Here is a 17,125-nt window from a genome sequence, read left to right on the forward strand (position 1 = left end):
AAATGTGCATTGTTCTCAAAAGTGTGATGAACCATCTATCCAAGTATGAGTACTTCATTAAATTGATTCCGTTACTAGCAGTTCTGTTCTGCACTATGTGTATAGACCTACCCTCAAGTAAAGCAAGTACCTGATACAGATTTTGGAAAGGACAGGCTGCCTCAAACAATTCTTTCAAGCACATAGCAAACCAATCTAGATATTTTGAGGCAAGACTGGAGTAAGAGGGCTAGAGTGCTGGAGGGTCTTATTGAAAAAGTAGCTTTATTTTTAGAAGGCAGATGGAAATGGAAAGTTTAGACATCACTCCTGGTCATAGGAACATGACAACCTTTCCTGCCATGTGTCCACACTGAATTTACTGTCCAGCCTGGCAGTGTGCCCTGAAATCCAGCTGATTGTATGATGACCGAATTCAAGTTTCCCACAGATATTTTGGTAAAGTTTCATCTACTAAAAGTCTCATTAGGGAAGATAAGAGTTGCAGTGACCAGAAACCCACGGGTCATGGGACAGGGCAGCCATGGGTGTGTTTACAAAATGGGGAACAAGAGGCTGGAAAGCAGTCCTGTGGAAAGGGACCTGGGGGTCCTGGTCAATGGAAAGTTGAAACCTGAGTCAGCAGTGCCCTGGCAGCCAGGAGGGACAACCCTGTCCTGTGGGGCATCAGGCCAAGCATCAGCGCTGGGCAGGGGAGGGGACTGTCCTGCTCTGCTCTGAGCTGGGGCAGCCTTGCCTCCAGTGCTGGGGGCAGTTCTGGGTGCCACAATGTAAGAAAGATATAAACGTGTGAGAGAGCTTCCAGGGAAATGTAATGAAGATGGTGAAGGGCCTTGAGGGGAAGCCATATGAGCAGTGGCTGAGGTCACTTGGTCTGTTCAGCCCGGAGAAGACTGAGGGGAGTTTTCCCACACGTGGATGTGCAGGGGAAGGAACCAGTCTCTTCTCTGTGCTGACCAGTGACAGGACTTGGGGGAATGGCCTGAAGTTGTGTCTGGGGAGGTTTAGGTTGGATATTAGGAACAGGTTCTTCACCCAGAGGGTGGTTGGGTGCTGAAACAGGCTTCCCAGAGAACCGGTCATAGCACCAAGCCTGGCAGAGTTCAGAAAGTGTTGGACAAGGCTCTCGAGCACAGAGTGGGATCCTTGTAGTGCCCTATGCAGAGATAGGAATTGGTCTTTGATGAGCCTTGTGAGCTCCTTCCAATTCAGGGAATTATTAATTCTACAAAGTCTCTGCATAATGTTGTAACCTCATCAGATAATCTTACATATAATTTCATCATGATGGTGCTTTAATAATCTTTAATATAGGTCTAATACTTTTTATCCATGTTATACATTAGTATTTAACACTTGTAAAGTGCTTTAGGATTCCCCAAAGGAAGGAACTAAAGAAAAACTTTAATTATTCTCTTCTAGAAGTAGAAAAAGGTAAGGCTATCCTTGAGTCTGCAGTACAATAGGACATGTCATCAGTGCATGCAACCCACAGAGCAGGGAAGAGTATTAACTCAGTTCCGAGAACTGAAGTGGTGCTTAGCACCCGAAGCTTGTGGTCAGAAGTTAAAAAAACAAACAAAAAATATACCAACATATAGTAGGTCCTTTACATTCAAACTTTCTTTCCCAAGATGATAAAAAACCAGAACTTCACCTCTTGAAGGTATTGAGTGTCTAGAAATATCCACTGATTTTAGAAGGGATGTACAGAAAGCTCAGCAAGTTTGAGAGAGCAGAGCAGTTTAATCATCAAACAAGGACAAGGATACATATTTACTCTTTAACATCTGAAAATCTCAACCTAGATTTGTCTGAGTACCAAATCATCTGATTATTTAGATGCTAGCTAAGTAGAATTCCACTTTATGCATATCACTTAGTCACTTGAACTTGAACTACCAAGTGCCATAACTGAACTAACTACATAAAATTATTGCAGTAAGTTGTACCCTTTCTTTCCCTATTCCCATGTTATATTTAGTTTGTGTAGCCTTCCTAAAAGCATGCTGTAATCTCTTCACAGCAGAAACTCATTTCTTAATTAGAGCTGTAAAAATACTTCCAGTGCTGCAGAAATAACAAAATAACTCTAATTCTTTTCCCAATTAGTTGCAATAATGTAGAAAATGCCCTAGCCAACAGCAAATCAATACCTGTGAGAAATATTAGCAATTAAACCAGTCCTTTTCAGTTTAACAATTCCAAATCTCAGAGGCTACATCACCAGGGTTATGCAACTTCTTTTGCCACATAACTCTGTCATCCAAGTTGATGGGTGCTTGATTTTAAGGCCTTTTTCTAAAAAGACAAGACTAAATAAAGTTGTATGCAACTCACTATGTTCTGATCAATTCACTCAGTACTGCCTGTTTTATCAGTTTGGCCCTTTTGCAAAAGAACTAGTAGATATCATATCTCCACAAGCTCTGCTACAAACTTATCTCAACTCTACAACTAAGATACTCATTCATTTTTCTTCCCACTCCTTCCCAGATTTTAAGTCAGGATGGACCTCTAGACTTTCCCTTAATTGCACACTACTGTTCTCCCCTTGCTATTCTATCTTTCCAGCATTCTCCACCTATTATATATTCCAATATGACACAGGTTTTACTTGTGTGTTATGGAAAATAATACAGGCCCAGATGCCTCATGCAGGAAGATACAAAAAACAGAGAATTAGTGTATTTGAGATGAATACAACTGTTTCACCTGCAGGAGCCAGTGTCTGCAATCTGTGCCATCCACTCTTCTGAGTGGAAAGCAATGAATGAGTTAAAATGAACAATGAATGATTTTACACAGAAACCACCAGGAATGCGTATTCCTACTGGTTTGTCTTTTTGGCTACATTTGCCTTTTGAGGATACCAGTTGGGAAAATTGTTTAGAACTCAGACACAGTGAACAATAAAACTCCTCTAAACTAAACTGCTAGAAAGTCGGTGTGTAGATGGAACATGTTACAGCTGCCTCAAGAAAAAGCTGTGCAGCTCAGCAAAACAGAAACTTAGGAGGGTTCCGGAGCTGAGATCTAGCAGATGTTTGGAATATAAAGGAAGTTCAATCCTTGAGAAAACAGACAACTTCAAAGATCAAGGGGCTGATTCTTCATAGCTATCCCTTTTCAGCAAGGGAAACACTGACCTTTCTGATAAAGACTGCATTTGTATCTCACTGCCACAAAAATCCTTCCAACAGATGAAGTGAGACCTAGTAGTATTGTAACTGCAACTGGAATAATTCAGAGATTCAGATTTAGAAAAATAAATACAGTAGAAAGTCTTAAGTTAACTACAGATTTACAGAAAAACAAACAAAAAACCAAACCAAACAAAAAAACCTGCAGCAAATAAATCCAACACTATGGTTCACGTATATGCCATCCAGCTTGCTTTTCCTCCCTCTCTCTGTCCCCAAAGAGCAAAAATCTCTACAGTGCCTTCTGAAGGCTGTCTGCCTGCTATCTTCACTGCCCACCTACCGGAGGGAGCAGCTCCTCCCACCTGCACATAAAAGCCAAGTGCACGCTACCAGCAGCAGATCAGAGCACTTTCTCAGTCTTCCACTGTTTTGAGCCAGTGATCTTCTCTCCTTGGATCTTGTGTACTCAAGGTAAGATTACTGCTACTTCAGGTTTCTGTTCTAACCAGCGATTGTGAGGAAGTCTTAATGTGAACTCGAGCACTGCCTTGCTGGGTGGCGCTGGCTCCCCCCCCACTTTTTTTTTTTTTCCCAGATGTAGTGTCATCTGACATTTAAGTTAGTAACAGTCTGTTGTTTTAGCAGAGAAATAAAAACAGATCTTGCTTGCTGGGAAACACTGTGGCTGGGAAAAGGTCTTCTCGCCCTTTCTGATGGATTTTGAAGAGATTAGTATACCCAGACCAATTAGAGCGATTTATTATCCCTCTTAATAGTCTCCTTCTCAGTCCAGTCAAGTTATGAAAAAAAAAAATCACTGTAAAGCTTCCTTAAATTCTGTTTGAGGGAAAAAAAAAAGTGGCTAATGTTAATTTAAGGAAGGAACTGGGTTTTATTGCTAATGTCATTGACTAGCCAGATTGAGACAATCTTGGGTCTGAAGTGCATCTTCATAGGTTTCATTGCCTTTAGAAAATGTGTGATGGAACTTAAACCCTCACAGAAGCACAGTAATAAGAGATGGAATTCATTATATTGTACCAAATATACTTAAAGTAGATATTTTACAAGCAAAGTCCTGTTTTTTGGAACAACAGACCTTGTGTCTCTATGAAACTTTTAGATCAGCTTGTTTATATTTTTCTGCAGTTTTCCTACACAGGCATTTCTAGTATTAGAGGAAGGAATAGTTAAGTGCCTCAGAGACAGCTACTGAACAGTTAAAACATTTAAAAGTGGTTTCAAAACTATATTTGCATTCCCATCCATGCATCTGTTCATCCTCACAGAGATTAATCTATTAGTGACCAGTAGCAGTTTTTCACATTGTGTGAGTCAGTGCACTTTTAGCACACACAGTCACCTGTTTAAAGAAATTCCATCACAGAAATCCTAATCCTACAATGCCTCTCTCCAGTGCTCAGAGAGGAGGGAAAGCATGAGTGGCCAGAAGCAGCAGTTAATGCTGTCTGTAAATACAGAAATACAGTCTTCAGTTAAATAGTGGTATTTTCTTCTTAATGTCTAATTCTCTTTCTAAACTGAATCCTTGTTGGTCTTTCACAAATATAAAGTCTTCTCTAGAAAATAATTATGTCCATATATAACTGTATTCACACTAGCTGCAATATTTTAAGTTATAGTACTGTGTAACAGCAGAACTCTGCTCCAAGTACCCTTTTCTGTATACTGTATCTAAGATTTTTTCTGATTTTATATGTTATCTATTCTAAGTAGTGGGGAAAGAAAAACATTGCCTTCAGCTATTTGCCTGCAAGATTACATAAGTATCTTTAAAAAAACCCAAACAACAAAAATCCAAAACCCAAATAAATTGAACTATTCAAAAAAAAAAAAAAAAAGTACAGTGTTTTCTACAGCAATTTACAGTAAGACTATTTTTGCATCCACGTAATTAATATAAATTGCCCATAGAAGACAGGAAGAGCCCAATGGTCTTCCTCATAACTGGCAATAACTCTGAGCTACAAAATTTTATTTCTTAGTTAACATGTGATTTTTACAGCAAACCTCCCCTTTCCAAAAACATCCCTGTTGTAAAACACAGATATGTGATTTTGAGTTCAATGCATACAGAATTTAGGTCTACAGTGTGGCAGCAAAGCCTCATTTTTTCACACAGAATTTTACTCTATCAGATAAATCAAATTTTTTAACAGAGCAAATTTCATGGAAAATAAAATGCATTTGCCACAGGAAATGTGTATGTAGCAAAATACCTTTTATTAAAACCTGCTGTGAAATGTAATGTTTTGGCAGTTGAAAAATGGATTGCAGGACATATTAAGAAAACTTTATTCAAAGGAACGCATCCTATTTAGATCAGAACCTCCTCTAAGCAGTTTCTCTCAGGCTGAGTAGATAATTCAGCTTAGCATCACTTTGCAGCAAGGGATGAAGGGAAATTTCGCCCAGCAGGTCTCCCAAGAGAGCTCAGTTGTCTAAGAATGCATTTATTGACCTCTGTGCTCATCTGAAACTCCTTTTTACAAGATCAAAGCACATATTAAAATTAAAATGAATGATATTAAAATGAAAATACTATTTAAAGTAATGCTACAACCTGAATTGGGGGGGGGGTGGGGGAAGGGAATCACTGGGAGAGCAAGAAATTCAGATTTTTTGAATAATGATAATGACATTTAAAAATACTAAAGGTAAAGAGACTATATTAATTTTTTCAGCCAAAGACTAGTTAAGTGTTAAGCAGGGATGCTAAGTCACTTCTCCTGGCAATTATGCTTAGGTTTTTAGGTGTTTATTTAGGGCAGTAATATCTACTTAATCCACTAGTGTAACTCCCAGTTCTGTCTAAAGTGCTAGACTAGATACATAGAAACAGAGGATAAATATCACTCTGTGCTTATACATAGTTCTGCCACTACCACTGCTTGGGAGAAATTTTTACCTGCAGGAATTTACTTTCACACCTCTCTTTAGGGAGAGATTATGTTTTCCTCTGGTCCTGCTGTCACTAAATATATAAATTATTTTACTCAAGGTCACACTGAAAATTCATGGAAGAATGTCAGATTAGCTCCTCTGGTTTCCAAGACAGCACTAATCCCACACTTCATTTTGTATTCAGCCTTATAAAGTCCACCCCTTTGTAGCTTCTCTTTCTTTGCATAACTCTTTAGGGCTGAACACCAGGGAAAGTTCCAATGACAAATCTTGAGAGAGGTAATTTACTCCTAACACTTTCAAAATTCCTGTGAAACCCTTTACAAATCCCTTCACAGGATTTACAAATAAATCATTCTTGCAGGGTGTAAATAAACAAATAAATAAGCAAATGCTCATCTCTTTCTTACACTCTGTGGTTAAAGGAGACCAGCCCAGTCCTGGCAGGCTGAGGAAGCAGAGATCCACTGCCATGGACCAGAAATCATAGACAACATCTGACTGTAGAACTCAGCCTTGGTAACTCGGCAGCAGTAAAAAGCTCAAAGAGAAGCTCATAGGGCTTAAGCAAAATTATTGAAAGGATCTTGTAGGGGACATTAATATTAATCTTCCTTTCTTTTTCCCTGCTATAAACATACAGGATATAATTTCATACCCATTAAAACAAACAAACAGACAAAGCAAGCAAGCAAACAGACAAAAAACAAAGCCCCAACCACCAACTTTGTCCTATCCCTCTAGTTTTTAGCCCTTAAGTTAATTTATTAGGGTACAGATTCATAACTGCTCCTATGGCCTTGCAAATACTGAATTTAAAAAAAAAAAACAACAACTTAAAGCCAACAAAACAAAACCAAAAAGAAATAAACAAAAAACCTCACATTACGCAGCAAATTCCAGTACTCAATTTCCAGAGTTATTACCCTAGCAATAGAGGCTTTGTCTCTTACTCTTTTAACTTTAAAAATTACTACTAAGCATGCATTGTTCATAGAGAAAGTAGTGAACATGTGACAGGTAACTGGAGGACTAGAAAATAAACCAGTAATGGTCATCTCACTATCTGCCACAGAAGACAATTTTTATATATCGATGAGCATATCTGTATGGCAGAATTTTCTGCACCCTTACGTATCTCAGGGGAGGTAAGATTAGGTTTTATCACTTAAGCTTATATACATGCCTATACTTTCCCTTACTTCTTTCGCCTTCCAGTTATTGTAGGCTATGGGTTCTTTCCTTCTAGAGGGAGGTAATTTTTAATTTACACTGATGTCATATTCCTAAAAGAACAATAGTTTAGTGGAGGTAATGTAGTGAGGAACAAGACAATACAAAAACATTAGAGGTGGTGTGTTCTGCCTGTTAAAAAAACCAGCAAACATCTGTACTTAACTGTACAAAAGTTCTTTATTTTTGCCACTTACATTTTCTAGAGTTTTGTGCAAGTGTTGCTGCCTTTTTTTTTGTGGCTTTCCCTCGGCAAACAGAAACCCCAGAAAAAGTTGTGGATCTATATATATGTTCAAAAAGATAATGATGACTCCTGGTTCTGCAGCCTTTTTGTGGGTATTGAGCAGTATCTATGCCTGTTCCCTGTAGTCACCAGTAAACAATTATGCTTGCTCTCCCTGCACTCCTGAAATGTTGGATGTGTTTCTGTAATTGTCTTGATGTGTAATGAATTTAATGTCTCATAATTGCACTGCAGGGAGTTAATACCACTATGAAGTCTTGGGACATCTTTAGGTGATTAAAACTTCATGCAAGTCCATATTTTATAGCAAAAGCAAGATAAGTATAAGTTTGTTGCTTATGAATGGCAGATGAAGCTGTTGAGGGGTGACATTACATGGACCCTTTTCAGAATGGAGTGAGACTCAGTGGCTTCTCTTGGTTATGAAAAACACATAAAGCAGCCCTATGAGAGTGTTTATCAGTTCCCTCTGCTGGCTACAAACCCCAGGCCAGATGAGCAGCTGTGTTTGCGGAGGCGAAGGTCTGAAGTTCTACTCTCAGTGCTGTGAGCTGGTGGTGAACTGATGACTGTGGTGTCTGTGCACGTCTGTGGATATCATTCTTTATTGGGATCTCATCAACAACCACACTGAATTCAACATAAGGGCACTCAAAAATAATATGGACTGCCTGGTAGGTAAGAAATTTTCCACTTTGGATTTGGAAGCATGCCAGCAGCTATGTCATTCATAATTCTACACAACTAGGGCATCCTTCTGTTCTGCATCTTATGCACACCTTGCTTTTTCCACCTCTTCAAGACGTGTGTGTGTGTGCTCATTGCACTCATTTTAGAGACATCTGGGCACTTAGTGCAAATATTCTTGGCAATCCTGAAGAGTAGCACTCCGAAATGTCAGCTTCTGAGAACTCCACATTTGCAAGTAAGAAGTAAATGGTACCAAAAAGAACACTCTAACCTTAAAAAAAAAACCACAACAAAAAACAAACAAACAAAAACCCCAACCAAAAAAAAAAAAAAAACCCGAAAAGAAACCAAAAAACCAACCAAACAAACCCAAAAAAAAAAAACCCAAAAAAAGCAAAACTAACAAAAAACTGCACCACAAAACAATATAGAAAAATATATAGAAAAAGATCCTAACTGCTTCTTTTCCATTCCTGTAGGATAAGGCCTATATAACCTGGTTACACAACTGGAGAAACAAGTCATACAATTTATGCAGTCACTTTGAAATAAAGCTGAGATGAAAAAAATAAAAGTACTGCAAACTTAATAAAAAGGTTTTGTTTTTAAAAAATATCCACAGCACTAAAAATCATAAACCTCTGGATCAGCTATGCCAGTTTACTTCAGCTCCTAGGAATCTATCATAGCAATATATAGGATGCATAAAACCTCTCCTATTAAAGGGAGAATGAGGCAAAATTAACAGCTTAACATAGTAGATATCAAAGGTATATTAAAAGCCAGAACTTTGAAACATCTGCAGCATATGTTTCCTGCTAACTAAAAAAGCAACCACTCTTTCCAGACCAATATACTTCTGCATTCTTCACTCTGAAAGTAAGAGGTTGACAGTAGCACACTGTGGATTGGCATAGGGAACTCCAACCAAAGTATTTGAGCATTTTTGCAACAGAAAATTCTATAGAGTAAAACAAGTCTCTAACAAAACCCACTCTCATTATATGAAGCAACACCTGTATGTAATACATATTTTCTGGAATGGAGATGCTTACTTTGCCTCTCACTCAAGATAGTTTTTTCAAAGGGACAGAATGGAAGGTCCCTGGGCACAGCCCCAGGGACACACAAACCAAAGATAATCAATTTACCACTAAAGGAATCTAGCAGTCAAGTCTGCTTATGCCAGCACATAACTCACCTCTGTTCTGCCCTTCCATTTTTCCCAGCATGCATGGAGTTCCAGTGAATACACAGTATCAGAACAAGAGTCTTTATGTAGCTTGGAGACCAGAAATTCTCTTTCAGCTTGCCTTAAAGAATAGCAGCAACAACAACAACAAAAAAGGGTTCAGATATTTCCTAGTATTCCTTTTTAAATTAAGTAGGTGATCTTAGCTGAACTCTCAGTTGATGGATATTAACGTAAAACACACAACTGGGACCTTTGTTGGCAAATTTCAGCAAAAAGTCAAGAGAGATAGTTGCTTTAGGTCAAAGCTGAGCAATAAAAGCAGGCGTGTGGGGAAAGTTTGTGTTGCCAGCATTAATAGGTCTGCCACCTGCACTATAGATGAGAAGCAAATTAGCAAAGAGCAGTTAAGGAAGTATATCTCACAAGCACTAGCATTCGCACAAAACATATTTTAGCAAATGAAGGGGGAAAAAGACAACATTCAGTACTTATTTCCTTTCAGTCAGTGGCTTGAATTGAATTTACCATAGTAGCATGTCACATTATTTGCTGCAGAAAAATGCAAAGCTTAGGCCTTTAGGAGTAAGTCTCTTGTGCTTTACTGATTCCAAAAATTTCAGTCCTTGTCAAAATGTTTTTGAAATAAGACCCAAACCATGTTAATAAAATGAACTTTCCAAGACAATGCTGGCCAAAGCTGATTCTTAGATTTCTTTTCAGTAACAAACTGCCTCTGTGGTTGCTGAATTGATAGGGAAAAGGATTTGAAGAATCAAAGCCAAGTTCTCAAGTTCTGGTTAACTCAGAATAGAAAAAAAAAAAAAAAACCAAAAAAAAAAAAAAAAAACCCACCACTGAAACAGAACACAAGCTCTACAGTAAATGGACAGTCTTTTGCTGAAGGTGGGCAGAGCTTAGCAAAATCTAGCTATGCTTTCAAAAATGGCTGCAATCATTATTAGGCTCTAATTGAAGATATTCCAGGACTGCAATATTCATTGTAGGAACACCTTGTGATATGCTGCTGTAGGTTACTGGACAAGCCTCAGTACTTTAATATGTAATCACAGGCTGAATGTCAGTTCAGAAGAGCTACCATGCCTATTTATTAATTCCCTAAGTGAATTAACAACTGGAAGGATTCTGTCCCATCTTATCTCAGCCTAATGGATAAATAGCTGAAAAATATGCTGCAGTGAAGGCTGAAGGTATTCGTGATGAGCTGAGTTCCTGCTGTGCACACAAGCTGCCTGCAAAGTCAGGCAGTGATTGCTCTGGACTGTTCTGCTCTATGTTCCTATTGGTGCACATGCAGCAGCAGTTCCTGTCTTCCACGGAAGAAAGTGGTGCCGTAGTTGGACATTCTGTGTCTGTTACAGGAATTACTGCGCTCTTCCAGTTCAGCCACCCTATCTAAATGTAGGATGTCTATACAGTACTGTCCAAGCTGCCACTGCAAGGATTTTTATTTTTTTTTAGTTTTTATGCTTACGAACTCTGACAGACTATTATTATCTTTTGGGTATCTGAGCATACCTTAATACATCAGGAAACATGGAAGACATTTCAGGATTGTTCCCTAAGCTTGCATTACTAGTCTCAGCTAAAAACATTGTTTGTTTATACAGAAAACTGTATATTTAACATTCAGTCGTCATATTTGATTAAAGAGTAATTTACAGGAGTAATTTTTTTTTCAATGCACTGATATAGAATTATCAGATGGCTTTTAAATTGTAGCTTAAAGGAAATCCATTCATCTCAGGTATGTTTTGTAATGTCACCTTCATTCCATTTCAATTTTAGATTGCTCTTAAACAACTAGCTCCAAATACTCAGTGTTTAAAATCCAAGCAGTGATGGTTAGTTCTGGCCTGTGATTCTTATGGAATGTTTCTATTCCACAGTCAGGACGAGATAGCTCTTTGATTCAAATTTCAAGCACAAAAACTACCTTTCACTGAGTTTAGAATTCACTTACAATGAATATTTTATGTTATTTTTCTGAATACCCTATTTTCAACATCTCATCTCTCACTTCTATGCTAAACACTTGTCAAGAGCTCAGTACAAAAGGACTGGCAAGCAAAATAAATTAAATTCGTGATTACTCAAAGGCATTTTCTCTGCTATATGTGCTTTGAACTTTTACTAACTCCTTATCTCATGAAAATGAGTATTTAAAAAATAAGTAAACAGAACCCTATTATATTTTCAATGCTCCACTTGTCAAGCGCATTTCAAGAGCTGGGATTTTAGCTTGGACATTCCCAACATACACACAGCATTATCCTTCAAAGCAGTGGCTGCAGCTGAGACTGAGAGCTGCTCCTGCAATTCCCCCCAAACTGAAGGAGACTGAGGAACTAACATGGCACTTTCTGGGGGCACTCAGCATCACAGACCTCAGCTCGGGGTGCAGCAGCCCTTCCTTCCTGGCTTCTCCTTCTCTGCCACCAGACATGATGAGGAGAAATATTTTTGCTCTCTCAACTGCCTGTAAGTTGAGAGAGCTTCAGGAAAACACAAAGTGTTGTACCTAATGCCCAAAAGCTATCAAGATAGTGAGAGTTTGTGTCTGCATTCTGTGCATTCTGCGTTCTTTGTGTCTGCTATCAGTGGGCATCTGTCTTCCCAAGCTTTGTTAACCTCACCCCACGTCTGAGATGACAGAAGCATGGGAAGGCCTAAACTTTAACATCAAGGCCTAAACCTTAACAAGGCAATTCTACCAACAAGTAATTAGTTTTTCTACCCCCTGGCCATTGCTTAGAGCTAACAGAGTTAGCTACTCTCTGTTTTGTGGATTTAATCTCCCATCTTGTTGGTTAGGCTTGAAAGTATACAAAGATAAAACACTAAAGAACATCCTTTCCTAAGAAAATTTTACATACTCCACACTTTCCAACAAGCGGATTGCATTTAGCGACGATTGAGTTGAAATGTTGTTGTAGTCTACTCTAAAACAAAACCAAACTGCAGGGCACCCTGAGGGCTCCACCCTACTCCATGGCCATTACCTGCCGGTAGCACAGTCCTGAGGGAAGCTGCCATGGCCTGGAAGGGAGGTGACAGCTCGTCCTCACCAGGTTGTGGAGACATCTCACCCTCACCAGGCTGTGGTGAGGGCTGGCTCTGCCCTCACCTGGCTCAGGGCCCCTGTCAGTCAGTCTGGGTCCCCTCTCCCTGAAGCACCTCTCAACTCCTGTGGTGGTTGTGTTTCCCTTACGCTCCAGTGTCAGCACCATTTCTGCATGGGGGCAGTCAGAAAACTCATTTACAACCTGCCCCTCCCATTCCCAAAGGAGAGGCAAGGGTTGAAGAGAGCAGAAACTCCCCACAGGCCAATCAGCTGAGGAGCATTTATGGAAACACAATGCATTTGAGGTTTCTTGGGTTTTGGAGATAGAGATACGGCCCCGGGGCTTCGCTACTGCATGCCAGCCCGTGGTGCCCCTTGGAGAAGGATCTGGGCAATATTAGCTCGCACAGATGCCAATGGTGCTGGAAGGCCAAAAATGAAGGGAGCTGCGGGGCGGGGGTGCACTCCCCACTCAGCTGGAAAGAAAATGTCACATCATGTGAGGGAAGGCTGCTCCAGAACACACTACAGGATGTTCAGGACCTTTCAGATTTCCACATCTGGAGGCAAAACTCAAACTGCTATAAGTTAAAGGAAAAAAAAAAAAAAAAAAAAAAAACCAAAGAGGAAAGTAAAATAAGGTCCATTGTGAAGTTAATATTCCTGGATCTTAAAATCCAAAAACCCACCTGCAAATATACTACTGTATATGGTATCTAGTGTAATAGTAACCAGTCCTGTAGAGTTGAAATTCTGAACCCTCAGAACTCTCTCAAAAATACCAAACACTTGTGTGAGGAAAGAAATATCATGTGAGGAAAGAAATTGATAAAACTACTGTACTCAACAGGCAGGGAGTTCAGAAGGCAAACAGCTGAATGGAACAGCTTCATCATTTCTTTACAATGTATTTTCCAGGCGCTGCTTTGTTCAGCACAAAGGTTTTTAAGGCTGAGTTAATTTGATCTGTATGTTACAGATCAAAAGCTAGCATGGTGAAGTCCTGACTCATGATCAAGGGTTCGAGACAAACAAAATACAGCAGCTCCTGAACTTCAAGGCTTTTAAATTGTACACAGAGGAAAGCTGACTCCTGGACTCCTGCTCCAGTCACTTTAACACAATCATGTTTACACAGATGATTGTATGTCTGGAAAGACCCATGCTACAAATGCTTCACCTCCCCTTCCTGGCTTCAGAAGCATCCAAGAACCTCACGCACAGCAGGTTAATAAATTTATCCTTACAAGCACCCTGGCAGCATCACTCTCATTTTAGAGAAAATTGAGGCACAGAGAAAGTTGCTGGTGTAGCATTTCAGGAGATTGCTTCTGGCCAGATTCTCAAGTGTCTTCCCATCATGATGGGAGCTAGATGGAGAGTTTGATTCCCATCTGAGCATCTCAGTGAGAACCAGATTTTCACGAGTGATCAGCACCCAGTAGCTCTCACAATGACACATGCAGACAGATTTTCTAAAAAGTTTCTTTGATCATCTGTCCACTGCCTCAGTGGAGGCAGAGAGCTTTTGAAAAATCTGATCCTGTTTGTGGGTGCTGGGCACTTCTCAAAATTCTTCCTTAAGTGACCTGGCCAAGCATGCAGACTAAAATCTGAGCAGAACCATTTTGCCTAATCCCTACGCCAGTGATTAAACCACAAGTGTATTCTTCCATCTTCAGCAGAGAAAGAATAGACACTAGTTGGGGCAGCAATCAAAATGCCAAACAGCCACCAGTATCCGTCCCTGCCAAGAAAAATGCCCGGATACTTGTGGGCAAACCAGACAGCCACATTTTTGGTACTTTCCTGAGAAAGAATTATTTCTACTAGCAGTGCCAGAGTCTGGCAACCTGGTTTATGCTCTTTCCAGATGTACCTCTTTCTTTCTGGGCTAAAACCTTTGTGAACATGCCCCCGTAACAGGCACACCCTCCCCACTCTTCAGAAAAAACAGCAGCAATCCAAATACTGTCCTGTCTCCACTATTCTCAGAAAGCCAGACACGCTTGGGCAAGACAACCCTATTTTGTGTAATGATATTAAGCAGTGATCGTGTCAGTGAAGATTTTTGTTTTCATTGAATATTTCATTCATTTTGAACATAAGCAACCACTGGGATGCAGAGAAGGAAACACATGCTATTCTTGGCCAGACTACCTCTGTGGGAAGCAGCAGCCTCCTTAAAGCAGCCTCTGTACACTCTATGATTTAGCTACATTTATGATTGTCCTGAACCTCAAGCAAGGACCTGAGTACCTGAAAGTGTAAATGTGTGCAAAACCCCCAAGCCCCAGCGTGGATCCCTTATTTTATAACCTGTTTGTGTGGAGCCCATTTGCAAATGACAATTTTGAAAGCCATGAGCTAATGGCTAACTTAAAGCAACTTCTTCAGACTGACTATGTTCATTCAGCTGCCAATTGAGATGCTGCTCTCTGTGTTGCTCAGCAGCAGCTTGTTGGACTGTCTGTCGCAGGACTCCATGTCAGAATCCAGTTTTCATTAAATGTTCTCTGTCTTGCCTCTGTCTCCAGCTTTCAGACTACCTCCCAGGTAAGTATTTGACCAGTCAGGCAATATGAAGATAAGGCACCCATCACTAGTATGCTTTAAGGGAGCACAGATATCACATGGTAACTATTGAATGAAAATGTTTACAGAAAAATAGTTTGTTAAACAGCTCAGATTAAGTTGTTGCTGAATGTTGAGCTCAAGCTTCAAGCTGTATAAGCCAAAAATACACAGCTGTATCTTTTCTAGCTGCAGCTAAAACCAGCAAAGTGTACTGGAAAAACCTTTTTTGGGGGCGGGGGGGAGGGAGATACTCTGGTAACAGAGGATTACATCTAGAAGCAAGTGTGAACATTTTTCTGCTTTGCTGGTTCTGTACCTGCAATAGCAAACAACTTAAGTGGTGATTGTGGTTTGTACTTTGTTGAATGGCTGCTTTCACCTGATTCTGATATCTGCTGCAGTAATTATTGCAACAGCTCTTGTCAGAAGCTGACTTCAGAGCACTGCCCCAGTCTAATAATACAGCTTAAGCTTTACAAACAGAAAAAGTGAGGCAGGAAGGGATGAGCTCATGAAGCACATTTATGCAGGCAGTTAATGGCACATGCTTTGATGTATGTTGTGACCTAAAAGGTTAGAGGGAATGTCACGAAGGAACTTGGTTTATGATTAGTTGTATTGTGGGCCTTAGAGTTTTGTTAGTAAATTCATCACTACAACTTTTCACTTCTTCCATCTTGTAGATATTTGTTTGTTTTAAATTCTCTTTTCCTGTCCAAGAGAAACCAAAGCATTTCAGTGAAAAAGCTGGGGTCACCTGAGGGCCAGGTCAACAAGTCTGTCTTGGGTGTCACCTCCTGTAACCTCATAATCTAGCAACAGTTCAAAGGAAAGTCTTAGTTCACAGAGCAGTGAGGTAATCAGGACACAGCCAGCTGGTAAAGGACTGGGAGATGTGGTGTTGGAGCAGAGGTACCAGAAAGGACCCGTGAAAAAGCCTGGCAGGTTTGATAGTCCAGCCTGATGTGCCTTTGGAGCAAGAGCAAACAGGAATTCCACTGGTGATAGGGAAGGATGCTGACAGTAAGCAAGGTTGATAGGCAAAAGATGGACCCTTCTGTGCAGTTGGCTTACTCTGGAGTCCAGGTCTTGGGACAGTACTGCTGTTCCATTTTGCTTTTCGAGCTATATACGTCAGCACTGACTTTTTCTCCTGGTCTTAAATGTAATTTGTGGCTTACATCTTTTGTATTAAGAAGATTGCACAGAGACTTAAAGGTAGGATAATCAACTCCAGATAATCAGTCTCATTATGAGAGGCTGTTACTCTGGGAAGTCTGTGTTTCTGTCAGAATTTGTCAAGAAATGCACTCCAAGAATTGGGAAACATTTCCTTTTACTACTAATGCTTGCGTTTCCACGAGGAAGCTGTCATTTTGAATTTACATATTCTGAGAAAATGTTTTGCTTATAAATTCCTGCTTATTCCTTTGGGAAATAATGGGAATTTCTTATTGAATATAATCACTTAGAATTAGAAGAAAATTCACTGCCGGGAGAGTACAGTCAGCATTTCCCAAATCATTCTTCTCTCTGTGCCCATGCAAACAATCACTTGAAATCACTGCCTGACACAGGACTTGTAAGAACCCAAGTCCCATTTTTAACCCAGACAGGAGAAATTTGTACTTCAGGAAACTACAAAAGGCAGCCTCCCTAAACTGAGTAGTTTTCCAGCCTTTACAGATTCACTCATGACAAAGCAAAACAGCCTCCTGACTGAGTTTACACAGCTAAATAAATAACATTTTAAGTGTTTAAATGTCATTGTGAAAGTGAAAAGATGAATTGTGCTGTATATGATCTCTACAAAACCAGAAGTAGTTACATTATAAATAAACAGAGTCTGCATGGTGTTAGGGACATAGGAAATTCCATTCAGTAACAGACAAATGGCACATCTTGTCTGCTATCCTGCATCTGGCACAGGCCTATAACAGATGCTTAAAATACTTGGCTCCCTTGATCTCCCCTGTTCCACCTGCCACCAACATTATAAATCACAGTTTTCCTAACTTCTGGTGAAAGTC

At 39.9% G+C, this 17,125-nt stretch overlaps 1 protein-coding gene across 1 annotated transcript in view; it reads left to right on the top strand.

Annotated features, from left to right (window-relative positions):
- Window positions 1–743: 743 nt before the first annotated feature.
- COL8A1 (collagen type VIII alpha 1 chain) overlaps window positions 744–17,125 on the top strand; it is a 90,431-nt gene continuing 74,049 nt past the window's right edge. The window contains exon 1 of the mRNA XM_038151369.1: window positions 744–3,617. The gene's annotated coding sequence lies outside the window, so the exon portion shown is untranslated. The remainder of the gene's footprint in view (window positions 3,618–17,125) is intronic.

This window comes from Motacilla alba, chromosome 1, assembly GCF_015832195.1.
Source record: "Motacilla alba alba isolate MOTALB_02 chromosome 1, Motacilla_alba_V1.0_pri, whole genome shotgun sequence".
Classification (NCBI taxonomy): domain Eukaryota; kingdom Metazoa; phylum Chordata; class Aves; order Passeriformes; family Motacillidae; genus Motacilla; species Motacilla alba.